Source organism: Staurois parvus, unplaced genomic scaffold, assembly GCF_062004578.1.
Source record: "Staurois parvus isolate SC_StPar_1 unplaced genomic scaffold, SC_StPar_1.0 ptg001421l, whole genome shotgun sequence".
In the NCBI taxonomy this organism is placed as follows: Eukaryota; Metazoa; Chordata; class Amphibia; order Anura; family Ranidae; genus Staurois; species Staurois parvus.
Genome location: NW_028319217.1, coordinates 223833 through 246246, shown reverse-complemented (window position 1 = coordinate 246246; position 22414 = coordinate 223833). Strand labels below are relative to the sequence as shown.

At 47.2% G+C, this 22414-nt stretch overlaps 1 protein-coding gene across 1 annotated transcript in view; it reads left to right on the top strand.

Annotated features, from left to right (window-relative positions):
* The first annotated feature begins 5026 nt into the window (after positions 1-5026).
* Positions 5027-22414, top strand: part of INSC (INSC spindle orientation adaptor protein) — a 232448-nt gene continuing 215060 nt past the window's right edge. Inside the window, exon 1 of the mRNA XM_089662061.1 lies at positions 5027-5176. The gene's annotated coding sequence lies outside the window, so the exon portion shown is untranslated. The remainder of the gene's footprint in view (positions 5177-22414) is intronic.

Below are 22414 nucleotides of genomic sequence, written 5' to 3'. Positions count from 1 at the left end.
AAACACCATCCTAATTGCACCTCCCCCATGGACTCCGATGTATTTCACCAAAATGGCAAAAATTTGTCTCAAATTTTATACAAAATTTTAGAAAAATAAAAATTCACAATTTTTCTCCCCATTAATAAATATACAGTCAGGTCCATAAATATTGGGACATGGACACAATTCTAACATTTTTGGCTCTATACACCACAATGGATTTGAAATGAAACGAACAAGATGTGCTTTAACTGCAGACTGTCAGCTTTAATTTGAGGGTATTTACATCCAAATCAGGTGAACGGTGTAGGAATTACAACAGTTTGCATATGTGCCTCCCACTTGTTAAGGGACCAAAAGTAATGGGACAATTGGCTTCTCAGCTGTTCCATGGCCAGGTGTGTGTTATTTCCTCATTATCCCAATTACAATGAGCAGATAAAAGGTCCAGAGTTCATTTCAAGGGTGCTATTTGCATTTGGAATCTGTTGCTGTCAACTCTCAAGATGAGACCCAAAGAGCTGTCACTATCAGTGAAGCCATCATTAGGCTGAAAAAACAAAACAAACCCATCAGAGAGATAGCAAAAACATTAGGCGTGGCCAAAACAACTGTTTGGAACATTCTTAAAAAGAAGGAACGCACCGGTGAGCTCAGCAACACCAAAAGACCCGGAAGACCACGGAAAACAACTGTGGTGGATGAGCGAAGAATTCTTTCCCTGGTGAAGAAAACACCCTTCACAACAGTTGGCCGGATCAAGAACACCCTCCAGGAGGTAGGTGTATGTGTGTCAAAGTCACCAATCAAGAGAAGACTTCACCAGAGTGAATACAGAGGGTTCACCACAAGATGGAAACCATTGGTGAGCCTCAAACACAGGAAGGCCAGATTAGAGTTTGCCAAACGACATGTAAAAAAGCCTTCACAGTTCTGGAACAACATCCTATGGACAGATGAGACCGACATCAACTTGTACCAGAGTGATGGGAAGAGAAGAGTATGGAGAAGGAACTGCTCATGGTCCTCAGCATACCACCTCATCAGTGATCATGGTGGTGGTAGTGTCATGGCGTGGGCATGTATGGCTGCCGATGGAACTGCTTCTCTTGTATTTATTGATGATGTGACGGCTGACAGAAGCAGCCGGATGAATTGTGAAGTGTTTCGGGAATATTATCGGCTCATATTCAGCCAAATGCTTCACAACTCATTGGACGCTTCACAGTGCAGATGGACAATGACCCAAAGCAGACTGCAAAAGACACCAAAGAAGTGGAATGTTCTGCAATGGCCAATCACCTGACCTGAATCCGATGGAGCATTTCACTTGCTGAAGACAAAACTGAAGGGAAAATGCCCCAAGAACAAGCAGGAACTGAAGACAGTTGCAGTAAAGGCCTGGCAGAGCATCACCAGGGATGACACCCAGTGTCTGCTGATGTCTATGCGTTCCACACTTCAGGCTGTCATTGACTGCAAAGGATTTGTAACCAAGTATTAAAAAGTGAAAGTTTGATTTATGATTATTATTCTGTCCCATTACTTTTGGTCCCTTAACAAGTGGGAGGCACCTATGCAAACTGTTGTCATTCCTACACCGTTCACCTGATTTGGATGTAAATACCCTCAAATTAAAGCTGACAGTCTGCAGTTAAAGCTCATCTTGTTCATTTCATTTCAAATCCATTGTGGTGTATAGAGCCAAAAATGTTAGAATCGTGTCCATGTCCCAATATTTATGGATCTGACTGTATGTCTGTCCTCCGTTATATGGATTTAAAAAAACTGAACACGGGGTGTCTGCGTTACACTATTCACGCAATAACGACACGTACACTGACACCGTCATATTCACTACAATAAAGATCGGGATATTTCCAGACATAGCAAAAGAGAAATAATAAAAAGACACACGAAGAAGAAACACGTCACAAGAGGAACTCAATATATTTTGTGTTTGTTTTTTCTCAGAGATAATTGAATGTAGACGGGATATTCGTAGGACTGCGGTCCAGTCCATGGAGCTGGCGTCGATGTGTACACAATGAGCGTCCGTCATACCGATCCCCTCATATACAGGAGCGCAGGAATACCCACCTCTGCTTTATTTCCAGAGACGGCATTATGGAACAACCGGCCCAGAAACAAGTGTGGGGGCTTTCCACACCGCCCGTCTTCACAAATATTGAAGTTTTACCATCTCTACCCCCTGGTGATCTGACAACAATTCACACCTTTGGCCACGTAAATCAAAGGATTAACACCTATGCAGACTCGCTGACACCAAGGATGAGGTTATGTACCTAGAACAGAGGGGTTCCGTGACTTTCTCATCCTGATCTTGGACAATCAACATCTGCCTTGACACGTTTTCCGTGGTGATTGGAGGAAGGTGTCGGTGCTTCCTGTGCGTTTATAAATGTATCTTCCTGACACTCATTAGAACTGAAGAAGAGATTTGGAGGATCTATGAACTGTGACCACCTACTGCGAGACCTACCGTGACCCAGAGAAATGAAGACCTCCACAGACAATGAAGGTTTTCTGTATTCTGGGGTTGGACTCAGAAGTCATATGCAGAATATATTCGGGGGGGGGGGTGGATTATTTTAAATTGCTTCTGTCTTGCTTTGATTTACACCCCTGACCAACTGTAATCCAACATTTTTCCTTTTTTTTTTCATACAGTATAACTAAACCTTAAAGAGGAACTTTTGAAGCAGTTATTTGGCTAATTTTGGTTTCATTTTACCATGGAAGGATGAGAGGGATTTCGTATGATTTAATTCAAGCCTGAAAAAGCCTTGTCCGGAAAACTGCCATTTTCTTGAGTACGAACTGCCATTTCCTAAAATTGCAAGATAGAATGGGGGGGGGGGGGGCGTAAGGTCCCACACTATTTTTCTGCTGGTAGCCATATCAGTTGTTCATCCAGGGTGGCTGTCCTGCCCTTCTTCAATGCAGATGTCCTGTCTTTAGTGGCTCCTCCCCCTTCTAGCACCACTATTATAGTGTGTGCACCAGGGGCAGACTGACAACTCATGGGGCCCCCCGGCGATAGGGGATCATGGGACCCCTGTGTCCTTGCCCAAACTCAAAAAAGCCTATGAAAAAGGTACCAGGGGCATCTCATGGGGCCCCCTACTGACCCCGGGCCCTCGGGCAGTGCCTGAGTTTCCAAATGGTCACTCCGCCCCTGGTGTGCACCGATGTGCTGAAGGATCCTGCCTGGCCTTTGGGTCCTCCCAGAGCCCTGCGGCACATGTGCGGGAGATTTTCTGCACATGTGCAAAGATGGCAAAGGTTCAGGACTGGCACCATAGCCATCTTTGCGCATACTTGGGGAACATGGCCGGATCTAGGTGGTTGCTGGGGTGGGCTATGCCCCCCATTTTTTAGTTGAGCCCCCCCAAAGCCAACCCTAATCTGCCACTATACTGCCCTAAATTGACACAATACCACCCTAATCTGATACTTTACCGCCCCTGTTTGACATTATACCGCCCTTGCCTCACACTGTACTGATCTCAGGTATGCGCTGTGTGGGGGGAGGAGCTCTGCTGCCTGTGCTCAGGCTGTGTGCAGTGCAGGGATAGGGGAAGGAGCTGTGCCCTTGTATTCTGCCCAGCTGACCTCCCATCCACTGCCCCCCGACATTTTTACTGCACCCCCACATTAGACAGGGTGGGGATGGGTCATAACCCCTGTCAGGTATTTTTTTACCATCTGTGTCCCTTTGAAGAGGTTTCTTTTCACTTCCTGTCCCATAGCCATGACCAGGGGTCTAATGATGGTTTGTAAGTCACCGACTCGGAGACACCACTGCAGACACCCCCACCAGAACAACTGGCAGCCGTACCTCAGACGGGTCCCTACAAAGGGCCTTTTCTTGTGCCCACCTTAACCAACAAGGACCTTGCACCCCGCCGGTCGTTCCTTAACACCAATATGGCACAACCACCACCCAGACAAACCATCAAACAACGGGCGGGTGGGAGAGAAGATTGCCTTGTGAAAACTCTCTCCAGACTGAAAACCCGCCCCCTGCCACACCCTGTAAGACCCCCCCTGCCACACCCTGTAAGACCACCCCTGCCACACCCTGTAAGACCACCCCTGCCACACCGTGTAAGACCACCCCTGCCACGCCCTGTAAGACCACCCATGCCATGCCCTGTAAGACCACCCCTGCCACGCCCTGTAAGACCACCTCTGCCACACCCTGTAAGACCACCCCTCGTTGCCCCCCCACTCCTTCCTTAACTATCTTGACTCCCCCTTATGCTAATAGGACTCTGCCTCTCCCAACCCCCGTCATGCCGGCCCTTCCATCAGGTCTTTCTTCTTACCCCAGGCCTTCCTAAACAGGCAGTTCTGCATCCTTGCCCCGGGCACTACAAGAACTTGCCCCGGTACTGGTTGCACTACTGGCAGAATTCCATCCAAAAGGAGGTTCGGCAGACATGGCCCCTATGAAAGGGAGTTTGGTTGCCCCGAAACGCGTTAGTTGTTTTTCTGCGATGGCATTATGAACAGTTGAGGTGCTGTGAACAGTTAAAGGCACTTTGGACTCTTTCACTTTGTGGTTTGAACCCTTTAAGTTGTCTCCAGGTGCTCATTGAGGGAGATCTGCGTGTTTGGGGGCCGCCTCACTGGAGCCAGTGAGCTGCTGTGAAGATCTCGCCATGTCAGTACCATTGGAATACCATGGAAATCCCAACACCTCATGTTATTTCTGGAGTGCCATGTTTCAGGCACTGGGCGAGGGTGGGAGAGGTATTTAGGCAGCACAAAGGGGGCTGGTGCAGAATGATTTCGGTGGGGGGGATTCTTCAGACAGTGATATAGTCAGGAGGACACTAAGGGAAGTAAGGAAACAAAAGGCCGAGAGCGGCAGAGATACCTGCCTGGAATGGCTGAACTGACAATATATGAAACATAAGAAATGAGCGATGAGAAGAGGAGATGAGGACAAGGTGGTCGGCCCGTTTCCCCCCATTGGTGTCTTTTAGGAGGAAATGGAAATGTGATCCAGGCTGCCTCTTCAAAGGCTGGAAACTTCTGCAGCAGATGTCTGGAAATCCATCTGGAGGGATGAGAGCCGGCCGGACCCAACTTTCCAGACCGATGGAAGACGAGCGAAGGATGGCGGAGAGGAGATCCGGGCCAATCACCAGACGGGAGGAATCCAGTAAGAGAAATCATTTCATTGTCAGATGATTAGGAGGTGCAAACATCTACAAATATATATATATATACAGTCTATAGGAATATATATACACAGTCTATAGGAATATATATATATACAGTCTATAGGAATATATATATATACAGTCTATAGGAATATATATATACAGTCTATAGGAATATATATATATACAGTCTATAGGAATATATATATATACACAGTCTATAGGAATATATATACACAGTCTATAGGAATATATATATATATACAGTCTATAGGAATATATATATATACAGTCTATAGGAATATATATATACAGTCTATAGGAATATATATATATACAGTCTATAGGAATATATATACACAGTCTATAGGAATATATATATACAGTCTATAGGAATATATATATATACAGTCTATAGGAATACATATATATACAGTCTATAGGAATATATATACACAGTCTATAGGAATACATATATATACAGTCTATAGGAATACATATATACACAGTCTATAGGAATATATATATATATATACAGTCTATAGGAATATATATATACAGTCTATAGGAATATATATATACAGTCTATAGGAATATATATACACAGTCTATAGGAATACATATATATACAGTCTATAGGAATACATATATACACAGTCTATAGGAATACATATATATACAGTCTATAGGAATACATATATACACAGTCTATAGGAATATATATATATATATACAGTCTATAGGAATATATATATACAGTCTATAGGAATATATATATACAGTCTATAGGAATATATATACACAGTCTATAGGAATACATATATATACAGTCTATAGGAATACATATATACAGTCTATAGGAATATATATATATACAGTCTATAGGAATACATATATACAGTCTATAGGAATATATATACACAGTCTATAGGAATATATATATATATATACAGTCTATAGGAATATATATATACAGTCTATAGGAATATATATATACAGTCTATAGGAATATATATACACAGTCTATAGGAATACATATATATACAGTCTATAGGAATACATATATACAGTCTATAGGAATACATATATATACAGTCTATAGGAATACATATATATATACAGTCTATAGGAATATATATATACAGTCTATAGGAATACATATATATATACAGTCTATAGGAATATATATACACAGTCTATAGGAATATATATATATACAGTCTATAGGAATACATATATACAGTCTATAGGAATATATATACACAGTCTATAGGAATACATATATATATACAGTCTATAGGAATATATATACACAGTCTATAGGAATATATATACACAGTCTATAGGAATACATATATATATACACAGTCTATAGGAATATATATACACAGTCTATAGCAGTGATGGCGAACCCGTGGCACGCCGAGCCTTATCTGTGGGCACGCCAGGAGAATCCAGCGGCGCGCTGTCTTCCCGGCTGTAGTGTGCGTGACAGCCGGGTCCCAAGTGCGCATGCACAAGAAGCAGTGCTCTTTGTGAATGGTAAGGCGGTACCTGGGACACATGACAGATCCCAGAAGCCGCCGGACCAATCACAAAGCGCAGCGCTTCTCGCGCATGCGCACTTGGGACCCGGCTGTCCGACGAGCGCCCACACTACAGAAGCCGGGAAGACAGCGCGCGGCTGGATAAAGGAACAGGTAAGATAAAAAAAAAACTCTGCGGAAGTAAGAGCGGGTATCTGTCAAATTCAGGTACCCGCTCCCCCCCCCCTCCCCAAAGGTCAGCAGTCATCTCTGTACTGTCCGCAGTCTCTGGTCATCCCTGTACTGTCCGCAGTCTCTGGTCATCCCTGTACTGTCCGCAGTCTCTGGTCATCCCTGTACTGTCCGCAGTCTCTGGTCATCCCTGTACTGTGTCCGCAGTCACTGGTCATCCCTGTACTGTCCGCAGTCTCTGGTCATCCCCTGTACTGTCCGCAGTCTCTGGTCATCCCTGTACTGTCCGCAGTCTCTGGTCATCCCTGTACTGTCCGCAGTCTCTGGTCATCCCTGTACTGTCCGCAGTCTCTGGTCATCCCTGTACTGTCCGCAGTCTCTGGTCATCCCTGTACTGTGTCCGCAGTCTCTGGTCATCCCCTGTACTATGTCCGCAGTCTCTGGTCATCCCTGTACTGTCCGCAGTCTCTGGTCATCTCCTGTACTGTGTCCGCAGTCACTGGTCATCCCTGTACTGTCCGCAGTCTCTGGTCATCCCCTGTACTGTCCGCAGTCTCTGGTCATCCCTGTACTGTCCGCAGTCTCTGGTCATCCCTGTACTGTCCGCAGTCTCTGGTCATCCCTGTACTGTCCGCAGTCTCTGGTCATCCCTGTACTGTGTCCGCAGTCTCTGGTCATCCCTGTACTGTCCGCAGTCTCTGGTCATCCCTGTACTGTGTCCGCAGTCTCTGGTCATCCCTGTACTGTCCGCAGTCTCTGGTCATCCCTGTACTGTGTCTGCAGTCTCTGGTCATCCCTGTACTGTGTCTGCAGTCTCTGGTCATCCCTGTACTGTGTCTGCAGTCTCTGGTCATCTCCTGTACTATGTCCGCAGTCTCTGGTCATCCCTGTACTGTCCGCAGTCTCTGGTCATCCCTGTACTGTCCGCAGTCTCTGGTCATCTCCTGTACTGTTCGCAGTCTCTGGTCATCTCCTGTACTGTGTCCGCAGTCTCTGGTCATCTCCTGTACTGTGTCCGCAGTCTCTGGTCATCTCCTGTACCGTGTCCGCAGTCTCTGGTCATCTCCTGTACCGTGTCCGCAGTCTCTGGTCATCTCCTGTACCGTGTCCGCAGTCTCTGGTCATCTCCTGTACCGTGTCCGCAGTCTCTGGTCATCTCCTGTACCGTGTCCGCAGTCTCTGGTCATCTCCTGTACCGTGTCCGCAGTCTCTGGTCATCTCCTGTACCGTGTCCGCAGTCTCTGGTCATCTCCTGTACTGTGTCCGCAGTCTCTGGTCATCTCCTGTACTGTCCGCAGTCTCTGGTCATCCCTGTACTGTGTCCGCAGTCTCTGGTCATCCCTGTACTGTGTCCGCAGTCTCTGGTCATCCCTGTACTGTGTCCGCAGTCTCTGGTCATCCCTGTACTGTGTCCGCAGTCTCTGGTCATCCCTGTACTGTGTCCGCAGTCTCTGGTCATCTCCTGTACTGTGTCCGCAGTCTCTGGTCATCCCTGTACTGTCCGAAGTCTCTGGTCATCTCCTGTACTGTGTCAGCAGTCTCTGGTCATCTCCTGTACTGTGTCCGCAGTCTCTGGTCATCCCTGTACTGTGTCCGCAGTCCCTGGTCATCTCCTGTACTGTGTCCGCAGTCTCTGGTCATCCCTGTACTGTCCGCAGTCTCTGGTCATCTCCTGTACTGTGTCCGCAGTCTCTGGTCATCTCCTGTACTGTCCGCAGTCTCTGGTCATCCCTGTACTGTGTCCGCAGTCTCTGGTCATCCCTGTACTGTCCGCAGTCTCTGGTCATCTCCTGTACTGTGTCCGCAGTCTCTGGTCATCCCTGTACTGTGTCCGCAGTCTCTGGTCATCCCTGTACTGTCCGCAGTCTCTGGTCATCTCCTGTACCGAGTCCGCAGTCTCTGGTCATCTCCTGTACTGTGTCCGCAGTCTCTGGTCATCTCCTGTACTGTCCGCAGTCTCTGGTCATCTCCTGTACTGTGTCCGCAGTCTCTGGTCATCTCCTGTACTGTCCGCAGTCTCTGGTCATCTCCTGTACTGTGTCCGCAGTCTCTGGTCATCTCCTGTACTGTCCGCAGTCTCTGGTCATCTCCTGTACTGTGTCCGCAGTCTCTGGTCATCTCCTGTACTGTGTCTGCAGTCTCTGGTCATCTCCTGTACTGTGTCTGCAGTCTCTGGTCATCTCCTGTACTATGTCCGCAGTCTCTGGTCATCCCTGTACTGTCCGCAGTCTCTGGTCATCTCCTGTACTGTGTCCGCAGTCTCTGGTCATCTCCTGTACTGTGTCCGCAGTCTCTGGTCATCTCCTGTACTGTGTCCGCAGTCTCTGGTCATCCCTGTACTGTGTCCGCAGTCTCTGGTCATCCCTGTACTATGTCCGCAGTCTCTGGTCATCCCTGTACTGTGTCCGCAGTCTCTGGTCATCCCTGTACTGTGTCCGCAGTCTCTGGTCATCCCTGTACTGTCCGAAGTCTCTGGTCATCTCCTGTACTGTGTCAGCAGTCTCTGGTCATCTCCTGTACTGTGTCCGCAGTCTCTGGTCATCCCTGTACTGTGTCCGCAGTCCCTGGTCATCTCCTGTACTGTGTCCGCAGTCTCTGGTCATCCCTGTACTGTTCGCAGTCTCTGGTCATCTCCTGTACTGTGTCCGCAGTCTCTAGTCATCCCTGTACTGTGTCCGCAGTCTCTGGTCATCTCCTGTACTGTCCGCAGTCTCTGGTCATCTCCTGTACTGTGTCCGCAGTCTCTGGTCATCCCTGTACTGTCCGCAGTCTCTGGTCATCTCCTGTACTGTGTCCGCAGTCTCTGGTCATCCCTGTACTGTCCGCAGTCTCTGGTCATCCCTGTACTGTCCGCAGTCTCTGGTCATCTCCTGTACTGTGTCCGCAGTCTCTGGTCATCTCCTGTACTGTGTCCGCAGTCTCTGGTCATCCCTGTACTGTCCGCAGTCTCTGGTCATCCCCTGTACTGTGTCCGCAGTCTCTGGTCATCTCCTGTACTGTGTCCGCAGTCTCTGGTCATCTCCTGTACTGTCCGCAGTCTCTGGTCATCTCCTGTACTGTGTCCGCAGTCTCTGGTCATCTCCTGTACTGTGTCCGCAGTCTCTGGTCATCTCCTGTACTGTGTCCGCAGTCTCTGGTCATCTCCTGTACTATGTCCGCAGTCTCTGGTCATCTCCTGTACTATGTCCGCAGTCTCTGGTCATCTCCTGTACTGTGTCCGCAGTCTCTGGTCATCTCCTGTACTGTGTCCGCAGTCTCTGGTCATCTCCTGTACTGTGTCCGCAGTCTCTGGTCATCCCTGTACTGTGTCCGCAGTCTCTGGTCATCCCTGTACTATGTCCGCAGTCTCTGGTCATCCCTGTACTGTGTCCGCAGTCTCTGGTCATCCCTGTACTGTGTCCGCAGTCTCTGGTCATCCCTGTACTGTCCGAAGTCTCTGGTCATCTCCTGTACTGTGTCAGCAGTCTCTGGTCATCTCCTGTACTGTGTCCGCAGTCTCTGGTCATCCCTGTACTGTGTCCGCAGTCCCTGGTCATCTCCTGTACTGTGTCCGCAGTCTCTGGTCATCCCTGTACTGTTCGCAGTCTCTGGTCATCTCCTGTACTGTGTCCGCAGTCTCTAGTCATCCCTGTACTGTGTCCGCAGTCTCTGGTCATCTCCTGTACTGTCCGCAGTCTCTGGTCATCTCCTGTACTGTGTCCGCAGTCTCTGGTCATCCCTGTACTGTCCGCAGTCTCTGGTCATCTCCTGTACTGTGTCCGCAGTCTCTGGTCATCCCTGTACTGTCCGCAGTCTCTGGTCATCCCTGTACTGTCCGCAGTCTCTGGTCATCTCCTGTACTGTGTCCGCAGTCTCTGGTCATCTCCTGTACTGTGTCCGCAGTCTCTGGTCATCCCTGTACTGTCCGCAGTCTCTGGTCATCCCCTGTACTGTGTCCGCAGTCTCTGGTCATCTCCTGTACTGTGTCCGCAGTCTCTGGTCATCTCCTGTACTGTGTCCGCAGTCTCTGGTCATCTCCTGTACTGTCCGCAGTCTCTGGTCATCTCCTGTACTGTGTCCGCAGTCTCTGGTCATCTCCTGTACTGTGTCCGCAGTCTCTGGTCATCTCCTGTACTGTGTCCGCAGTCTCTGGTCATCTCCTGTACTGTGTCCACAGTCTCTGGTCATCTCCTGTACTATGTCCGCAGTCTCTGGTCATCTCCTGTACTATGTCCGCAGTCTCTGGTCATCTCCTGTACTGTGTCCGCAGTCTCTGGTCATCTCCTGTACTGTGTCCGCAGTCTCTGGTCATCTCCTGTACTGTGTCCACAGTCTCTGGTCATCCCCTGTACTGTGTCCGCAGTCTCTGGTCATCCCTGTACTATGTCCGCAGTCTCTGGTCATCCCTGTACTGTGTCCGCAGTCTCTGGTCATCTCCTGTACTATGTTGGCAGTCTCTGGTCATCCCTGTACTGTGTCTGCAGTCTCTGGTCATCCCTGTACTGTGTCTGCAGTCTCTGGTCATCCCTGTACTATGTCCGCAGTCTCTGGTCATCCCTGTACTGTGTCTGCAGTCTCTGGTCATCTCCTGTACTGTGTCTGCAGTCTCTGGTCATCCCTGTACTGTTAATTAGTTTGCACTTCTGTACGAGTTGTTTTTTCTAAACCAAAAGCTCGATATTCAGGTTTCATTGCAGTGTTGGCACTTTGAAAGAAATAAGTTGGTTTTGGGTTGCAGTTTGGGCACTCGGGCTCAAAAAGGTTCGCCATCACTGGTATAGGAATACATATATATATATACACAGTCTATAGGAATACATATATATACAGTCTATAGGAATATATATATACAGCAGGGGGATCTCTCATGGGGCCCCTGTGTCCTTGCCCAAACTCAAAAAATCCTATGAAAAAGGTACCAGGGGCATCTCATGGGGCCCCCTACTGACCCCGGGCCCTCGGGCAGTGCCCGAGTTTCCAAATGGTCAGTCCGCCCCTGATATACAGTGTATAGGAATCAGCACTTGTACCTTACAGGCCAATAGTGTGTCCACCCAACAGGAGGATCACCAACCTCCACCTCCTGTATATAGGAATCCAAAACCAGCAGCCACAGCACATTCTGTATTTTATTTATTTATTTCAGGTACTTCTATATCGCCGTCAATGTACGCAGCGCCTTTACATATATATTGTACATTCACATCAGTCCCCACCCCCGAGGAGCGTACAATCTAAGGTCCCTAACTCACATTCATACACATACTGGGGCCAATTTAGACAGGAGACAATTCACCTCCCAGCATGTCTTTGGAGTGTGGGAGGAAACTGGAGTACCCGGAGGAAGTCCACGCAGGCACAGGGAGAACATGCAAACTCCAGGCAGGTGGTGCCGTGGTTGGGATTTGAATCGGTGACCCGAGTACCGCCAGGCGGAAGTGCCAACCACTGAGCCGCTGTGTATTTTATTTTATTCATCAGATACAAAGTAACAGAAACATACTTTGTCTTCATCAGACTCATCCTGGAAACTGTCTCTCTTACTTTGCATCTGCTGAAAAAAATGAAATACAGAATGTGATGTGTCTGCAGGTTTTGTATTCCAATATAAATATATGCTAACTACATATATATATACACAATATCTAATATCTGGTGATGTCACTCTGTATAATATATCTTATATCTGGAGGGAGGTGATGTCACTCTGTATAATATATCTTATATCCGGAGAGCGGTGATGTCACTCTGTATAATATATCTTATATCTGGAGTGAGGTGATGTCACTCTGTATAATATATCTTATATCTGGAGGGCGGTGATGTCACTCTGTATAATATATCTTATATCTGGAGGGCGGTGATGTCACTCTGTATAATATATCTTATATCTGGGGGGCGGTGATGTCACTCTGTATAATATATCTTATATCTGGAGGGCGGTGATGTCACTCTGTATAATATATCTTATATCTGGAGGGCGGTGATGTCACTCTGTATAATATATCTTATATCCGGAGGTCGGTGATGTCACTCTGTATAATATATCTTATATCTGGAGGGCGGTGAGGTCACTCCTTCATAATATATCTTATATCTGGGGGGCGGTGATGTCACTCTGTATAATATATCTTATATCCGGAGGGCGGTGATGTCACTCCTTCATAATATATCTTATATCTGGGGGGCGGTGATGTCACTCTGTATAATATATCTTATATCTGGAGGGCGGTGATGTCACTCTGTATAATATATCTTATATCCGGAGGGCGGTGATGTCACTCTGTATAATATATCTTATATCTGGAGGGCGGTGAGGTCACTCTGTATAATATATCTTATATCTGGAGGGCGGTGATGTCACTCTGTATAATATATCTTATATCTGGAGGGCGGTGATGTCACTCCTGTATAATATATCTTATATCTGGAGGGCGGTGATGTCACTCTGTATAATATATCTTATATCTGGGGGGCGGTGATGTCACTCTGTATAATATATCTTATATCTGGAGAGCGGTGATGTCACTCTGTATAATATATCTTATATCTGGAGGGCGGTGATGTCACTCTGTATAATATATCTTATATCTGGAGGGCGGTGATGTCACTCTGTATAATATATCTTATATCTGGAGGGCGGTGATGTCACTCTGTATAATATACCTTATATCTGGAGGGCGGTGATGTCACTCCTTCATAATATATCTTATATCTGGGGGGCGGTGATGTCACTCTGTATAATATATCTTATATCTGGAGGGCGGTGATGTCACTCTGTATAATATATCTTATATCTGGAGGGCGGTGATGTCACTCTGTATAATATATCTTATATCCGGAGGGCGGTGATGTCACTCTGTATAATATATCTTATATCCGGAGGGCGGTGATGTCACTCTGTATAATATATCTTATATCTGGAGGGCGGTGATGTCACTCTGTATAATATATCTTATATCTGGAGGGCGGTGATGTCACTCTGTATAATATATCTTATATCTGGGGGGCGGTGATGTCACTCTGCATAATATATCTTATATCTGGGGGGCGGTGATGTCACTCTGTATAATATATCTTATATCTGGAGAGCGGTGATGTCACTCTGTATAATATATCTTATATCTGGGGGGCGGTGATGTCACTCTGTATAATATATCTTATATCTGGAGGGCGGTGATGTCACTCTGTATAATATATCTTATATCTGGGGGGCGGTGATGTCACTCTGTATAATATATCTTATATCCGGAGGGCGGTGATGTCACTCTGTATAATATATCTTATATCTGGAGGGCGGTGATGTCACTCTGTATAATATATCTTATATCTGGAGGGCGGTGATGTCACTCCTGTATAATATATCTTATATCTGGAGGGCGGTGATGTCACTCCGTATAATATATCTTATATCTGGAGGGCGGTGATGTCACTCCTGCATAATATATCTTATATCTGGAGAGCGGTGATGTCACTCTGTATAATATATCTTATATCTGGAGGGCGGTGATGTCACTCTGTATAATATATCTTATATCCGGAGGGCGGTGATGTCACTCCTGTATAATATATCTTATATCCGGAGGGCGGTGATGTCACTCTGTATAATATATCTTATATCCGGAGGGCGGTGATGTCACTCTGTATAATATATCTTATATCTGGAGGGCGGTGATGTCACTCTGTATAATATATCTTATATCTGGAGGGCGGTGATGTCACTCTGTATAATATATCTTATATCCGGAGGGCGGTGATGTCACTCTGTATAATATATCTTATATCCGGAGGGCGGTGATGTCACTCTGTATAATATATCTTATATCTGGAGGGCGGTGATGTCACTCTGTGTAATATATCTTATATCTGGGGGGCGGTGATGTCACTCTGTATAATATATCTTATATCTGGAGGGCGGTGATGTCACTCTGTATAATATATCTTATATCTGGAGAGCGGTGATGTCACTCTGTATAATATATCTTATATCTGGAGGGCGGTGATGTCACTCTGTATAATATATCTTATATCTGGAGGGCGGTGATGTCACTCTGTATAATATATCTTATATCTGGAGGGCGGTGATGTCACTCTGTATAATATATATAATGCCTGGTGAGGCGTGTACCATGGTTTGTCTGTATTGGCGTATTTTTGGTTTTCTGGTTCAGCTTTTCACTGGTTGGAGGTCGTTGGATTTCCGCTCTGACATGCTGGACTTTATAGTTCTCTCGCATTCACAGATAATTGATCATTGATGAGTTTATCAACCATTTTCTTTTTTTTTCCTAAATGTGACCTGTAACAGGAACCTTCACTGAGCTCTGTCTTTATACTGCTGAATGTTGAAATCAGGCTTCCAGTAGGCGTGTTTGCTCTGAAGATTGAAATCAGGCTTGTAGTGGGAGTGGCTGATCTGTGAAATTGATGGGTGGGAAAGAGGTGGAGTTGCAGAGTGGGCGGTACTAGAGCATCCTCTAGAGCAGATAGGTTGACGTGGATGGACTTGTATGTCTGTATGTAACGATCAGGGGCAGACTGACCATTTGGGTACTCGGGCACTGCCCAAAGGCCCGGGGTCAGTAGGGGGCCCCATGAAATGCCCCTGGTACCTTTTATAGGCTTTTTTGAGTGTGCTTTGAGTGTGGGCAACCTCACAGGGGCCCCCAGATCCCCTATTGCCCGGGGGCCCCATGAGTTATCAGTCCGTCCCTGGTAACGATGTAAGAAAGGAGGGGTGGGGCAAGGGGTGGAGCCTGTACAACTGCAGTCTCTGAAAAGTGTTGTCACCCTCCCTGTATTAAGCAGCCTCACGGGAATCACACTGGAACAGAAAGGACTTTGCGGATCTTCTGGCAGGTTTAGCGCAGCTCATATTCCGGTCCCCCCCCCCCCCCCCCCAGCGTGGCGGCACCTCTCCCAGCACTCAATTAAAATTTCCGAAAAGTTTCTGAACTCCAATTTCTCCTCTGTGGCCCGTCAGAGCATCTGTTCTCTATTCCTCCGCGGCTGAATGTGCTCCATGTGGCGGGTCTGGCACGCGGCTCTCAATAAACCTCATCAAAGAGGAGACTTTCCTATATTAAATCTCACTAAGAATAGAGGATCCCCACCCCTCCTGCGGAGTTCCTCCGCAATAATCTGCAGGGGAGCAGAGACACGTGGCATTTGTACGTCAGAACGCGGAATTCTCTGACAAGTAGTCATGTGACCTCTTAGCGCCAACATTTGAATGTTGAACCAGCTCGGAGATGGCGGCTCATATAAAACAAGACTCCCCTCCAGTGGGTACCCCAAAAAGTTCAAAGCATAAGACGTACCACAGGAGCACCCGGCCAAATGGTGAGGGATCCAAACTGGTTTAATTGTTCTTCACGAGATCACATAGAACAAATGACGCGTTTCAGGGGGCCAACACTCCCCTTCATCAGGGAATAGAGGATTCCCGCCCCTCCTGCGGAGTTCCTCCGCAATAATCTGCAGGGGAGCAGAGACACGTGGCATTTGTACATCAGAACGCGGAATTCTCTGACAAGTAGTCATGTGACCTCTTAGCACCAACATTTGAATGCATAAGACACGCCCCTTCCACACCCACCCCAGCCACACCTTCATCATTAGAAGGCCATCTCTAGAAGAAGACTCCTTGGATTCAATGAAACTGACGGCGGGCTTAGACTGGGATTTATTACATTTGCGCAACCAGCTGACGCGCTCGGGAATGGTGGCTCTCTTAGATTGTAAACTCCCAGGATCAGCCCCTCCCTCTTAGATTGTAATCTCCCAGGATCAGCCCCTCCCTCTTAGATTGTAAGCTCCCAGGATCAGCCCCTCCCTCTTAGATTGTAAACTCCCAGGATCAGCCCCTCCTTCTTAGATTAAAATCTCCCAGGATCAGCCCCTCCCTCTTAGATTGTAATCTCCCAGGATCAGCCCCTCCCTCTTAGATTGTAAGCTCCCAGGATCAGCCCCTCCCTCTTAGATTGTAATCTCCCAGGATCAGGCCCTCCCTCTTAGATTGTAAGCTCCCAGGATCAGCCCCTCCCTCTTAGAGTGTAAACTCCCAGGATCAGCCCCTCCCTCCTAGATTGTAAGCTCCCAGGATCAGGCCCTCCCTCTTAGATTGTAAGCTCCCAGGATCAGCCCCTCCCTCTTAGATTGTATGCTCCCAGGATCGGGCCCTCCCTCTTAGATTGTAATCTCCCAGGATCAGGCCCTCCCTCTTAGATTGTAAGCTCCCAGGATCAGGCCCTCCCTCTTAGATTGTAAACTCCCAGGATCAGCCCCTCCCTCTTAGATTGTAAACTCCCAGGATCAGCCCCTCCCTCTTAGATTGTAATCTCCCAGGATCAGGCCCTCCCTCTTAGATTGTAAGCTCCCAGGATCAGCCCCTCCCTCTTACAGTGTAAGCTCCCAGGATCAGCCCCTCCCTCTTAGATTGTAATCTCCCAGGATCAGCCCCTCCCTCTTAGATTGTAATCTCCCAGGATCAGCCCCTCCCTCTTAGATTGTAATCTCCCAGGATCAGGCCCTCCCTCTTAGATTGTAATCTCCCAGGATCAGGCCCTCCCTCTTAGATTGTAATCTCCCAGGATCAGCCCCTCCCTCTTACAGTGTAAGCTCCCAGGATCAGCCCCTCCCTCTTAGATTGTAATCTCCCAGGATCAGCCCCTCCCTCTTAGAGTGTAATCTCCCAGGATCAGGCCCTCCCTCTTAGATTGTAAGCTCCCAGGATCAGCCCCTCCCTCTTAGAGTGTAAGCTCCCAGGATCAGGGCCCTCCTATCCCTCTTGTATTGATCTCTATTGTTTCTGTATTGTCTCCCTATATATTGTAAAGCGCTGAGCAAACTGTTGGCGCCATAAATCCTGTATAATAATAACCAGCTGACGCGCTCTGGAATGGCGGCTCATATAAAACAAGACTCCCCTCCAGTGGGTACCCCAAAAAGGTTCAAAGCATAAAACGTACCACAGGAGCACCCGGCCAAATGGTGAGGGATCCAAACTGGTTTAATTGTTCTTCACGAGATCACATAGAACAAACGACGCGTTTCGGGGGCCAACACTCCCCTTCATCAGGGCTCAGTGAACTATGATAAGTCCTGGATGGTAAAATGAAGAATTGAATAGACCTTCAGTATGACGGGAAACGATGAGAACAATTGTGCCGCATATGAGAGACAACACCTTACAGGCTTAGATATGACTTTGGCTCCAGTTTGTAACTTCTTTTTACCATCCCCCCTTTATTTGTCAGAAAGCTAACCATCTGAGAACACCAATGGCTGAGCTCTGTGAACGTGTCAATTGAGGCTCCTTGTTTGTAGTCAGTTAATACAATCATGTAAGCAATATGTTAATTACACTGTTCAACAAATTTTTATTTTTTGCCAGTTTTGGAAACAAAAGGATCCATTTCTTAATGAATTTCACATTCTGAGTTCAAATATAACAATGAAATTTGTCAATTGGCTGTAGTTTTTCTGTAAACGGAAAGTTTTCTACTATAGGCGTAATGACTACATAATGCACAATAATTCTATAGATAGATGTCTTTCCACAAATATAAAGCAAGTGATATGACTACATAACAAAGCCTAAATGGCAGAATATATTGCATAGGATTACCAAGAAAAATTATAGCCATAAGCTAAGTTGAATCATTTTAATACTTCGGATTCTCACTAGTTTTGTCTTCAGTTTGTGTCGGTTTTGCTTCTCTTGGCTTTTCTCTTGTATTCGAGGAAAGGGCTATCTCTTACAACTGCACGTGACGACACGCTTCAGGTTCTTCCTCACTTGACTCAACCACGAAGGATTCTGGTGCTTTAGGAATTGGTAGCCCCTCTCCATGAGGAACTGGACGTATTGCCGATGGAATATTTGGATAGCGCACAGATCACTTTTTCTTCTTATTTAGCCCTTTTACAATTGGAGGCACCATACAAAAGTAACAATTACTAACATGATCTGTTGGCTCTCTCCAAATCATTGGCACAGCGAAAGGCATAGATGCCTTTTTTCCATTCAACCATTGCTCCAGTGCCGTCCCACAAGAATTGCAGCATATATGTGGTGCCCAGCTCTTGTCCTGGTCTCCTATCTTGCAGCCAAAATACAAGTTGTAGGCTTTCTTAATCATTCCTGTTATCCTCCTTTTTTGTGAGATAAAAGTTATTTCACCGCAGATATAGCAGAAATTATCTGCTTTATTCACACAAGTTCGAGGCATTACTGAGTAGCCTATATAAGCAGAAAACCAAATGTAAAGACGAACTCCAAGCAGCTACAGATACTGCAGCTTTTATGCAGTGAAGTGATGCAATTAAAGGCTAATATTGCATCATCTCAGTATACATGACATTTTCTATTGGTCACCAGTATCAATTGCGCAATATGCAGCTGAAGTTGCATCATAATTTTGAATGGCTTACGTCATTAGATGGGTGAATATATCATGGAAACTAGAGCCAATCAACATTTTTTAGGGTCATTTTCGTTTTCAGCACCCCAAAATTATGTAAGATTAGCTAATTTTATGCCCAAAACTTTTTACCTGTTGAACAGTGTTATTGATGAGCCGATGGTTCAGTCTGCCGCTCAACCTAGCTTGAGACCCAATGTTTGCTTTTGCAGACTCCCTGCTTGGTGGGGGCCATATAGAGAAGCAATATTTCTACCACTTATATACTGTATATGATAGCTTCCCGTTGTCAATACTTCATAAGGAAGCAACGGGTGCAGGCGATCTCCGCGTCTCTAGCAACCACCGGTATCACTGGGAATCCCCGGCCATGCAAGCCTCACTGCCATTGACCAACTACGGCCAGATTGCCAAAAATCCTCTACCTCCAGACCCCCACAACCACCAGGCCAGGGTTGTGGAGATGACAACCTTGTCCTTATCGACATATAGGGACAAGGTGATGGCCATGGGGGTCCCCTTGGCAAGGTCTCCCCCTGTGTTGGGGGTATGTGGCTGTAACGGAATCGAACCCAGACTGCACTTGGGTTCTTCCGTTAGAATACCCATTCCCCGTCCGAACACCGACCACTGACACCACAGCTGACCATACGAGACTAGATGACACCAGACTTGAAGTAAACCAGGAAGTAGACTAGTTTATTTGAACACAGATACAAGATATATAAACTCAGGGGACAATCCCCCCTCCTTGCATAATGACACAGGGCGGGGCAATCCCCCCTCCCTGCATAATGACACAGGGCGGGGCAATCTACCTTTAGTAACAAGAGACACACCAGCAGACAGTCCCATCAGGAGGGAGGGCTGCTGGAGACACCCCCCACCAAGTTAATACACATAAACACATACATCCCATAATAGTTTGCTCCCAAGCAAGACACACAATAGAACAATGGGATGCAACCACATGGCATTAAACAATCAACAACCCCTCACCCCAATATTAGGACAGATCACCCGGTACCCCTAACAGGCACAGGGTGACTTACACATAAGAGGGATATGGGGAGCTGAGACAGGGGTCTCCCCACCTCTCCAAAGTGGGCTGTGTTCCATGGGCCCCCCACCCAAAGTCACTCCCGTCACAGTGGCATCCTATGGTTCAGAAGAAGGGTGGGGAGCACACGCCACTCTCCCCCTTTCCTGGATAGCCAAGCTACATAGTCAGATTAAAGTGATATTAAAAAACATCATACTTAGCTGCTCTGTGTAATGGTTTTGCACAGAGCAGCCCCGATCCTCCCATTCACGGGTCCCCCCACTGGGTTCTCGGGTCCCCCACTGACTTTTGGATTTTTCTCTCATTCTTGCTGTATTATACTATATTGCCAAAATTATTGTCCCAAATCATGTGATTCAGGTGTTCCAATCCCCTCCATATCATGTGATTCAGGTGTTCCAATCCCCTCCATATCATGTGATTCAGGTGTTCCAATCCCCTCCCAATCATGTGATTCAGGTGTTCCAATCCCCTCCCAATCATGTGATTCAGGTGTTCCAATCCCCTCCATATCATGTGATTCAGGTGTTCCAATCCCCTCCATATCATGTGATTCAGGTGTTCCAATCCCCTCCATATCATGTGATTCAGGTGTTCCAATCCCCTCCATATCATGTGATTCAGGTGTTCCAATCCCCTCCATGGACACAGGTGTATACAATCAAGCCCCTAGGCATGCAGACGGCTTCTACAAATATTGGTGAAAGAATGGGTCGCTCTCAGGAGCTCAGTGACTCCAAGCGTGGTCCCGTGATAGGTGGCCACCTGGGCAATAAGTCCATCCGTGACATTTCCTGGCTACTAAATATTCCACGCTCAACTGTTAGTGGGATTATAAGAAAGTGGAAGCAACTGGGAACAACAGCCACTCAGCCACCAAGTGGTAGGCCACGTCACATGACAGGGCGGGGTCAGCGCATGCTGAAGCGCACAGTGCGCAGAAGTCGCCAACTGTCTGCAGAGTCAATAGCTAAAGACCTCCAAACTTGGTGTGGCCTTCAGATGAGCCCAACAACAGTGCGTAGAGAGCTTCATGGAATGGGTTTCCATGGCCGAGCAGCTGCATCCAAGCCTTCCATCACCAAGTGCAATGCAAAGCGTCGGATACCGTGGTGTAATGCACGCTGCCACTGGACTCTAGAGCATGGAGACGTGTTCTCTGGAGTGACCAATCACGCTTCTCTGTCTGGCAATCCGATGGACGTGTCTGGGTTTGACGGTGGCCAAGAGAACGGTACTTGCCTGACTGCATTGTACCAAGTGTAAAGTTTGGTGGAGGGGGGATTATGGTGTGGGGTTGCTTTTCAGGGGTTGGGCTTGGCCCCCTAGTTTCAGTGAAGGGAACTCTGTGGGAAGAGTTTGGGGATGGCCCCTTCCTGTTCCAACATGACTGCCCACCAGTGCACAAAGCAAGGTCTATAAAGACATGGAGGAGCCAGTTTGGGGTGGAGGAACTTGACTGTCCTGCACAGAGTCCTGACCTCAACCCCATAGAACACCTTTGGGATGAATTAGAGCGGAGACTGCGAGCCAGGCCCCCTCCCCCGACATCAGTGCCTCCTCCCCCGACATCAGTGCCTGACCTGACAAATGTGCTTCTGGAAGAATGGTCCAACCTTCCCATAGACACCCTCCTAAACCTTGTGGACGGCCTTCCCAGAAGAATTGAAGCTGTTATAGCTGCAAAGGGCGGGGCCAACTCAATATTGAACCCTACGGACTAAGACTGGGGGGCCATTAAAGGTCATGTGCGTGGAAAGGGCGGGGCCAACTCAATATTGAACCCTACGGACCAAGACTGGGGGGCCATTAAAGGTCAGGTGCGTGGAAAGGGCGGGGCCAACTCAATATTGAACCCTACGGACTAAGACTGGGGGGCCATTAAAGGTCATGTGCGTGGAAAGGGCGGGGCCAACTCAATATTGAACCCTACGGACTAAGACTGGGGGGCCATTAAAGGTCATGTGTGTGGGAAGGGTGGGGCCAACTCAGTATTGAACCCTACGGACTAAGACTGGGGGGCCATTAAAGGTCATGTGTGTGGGAAGTCCA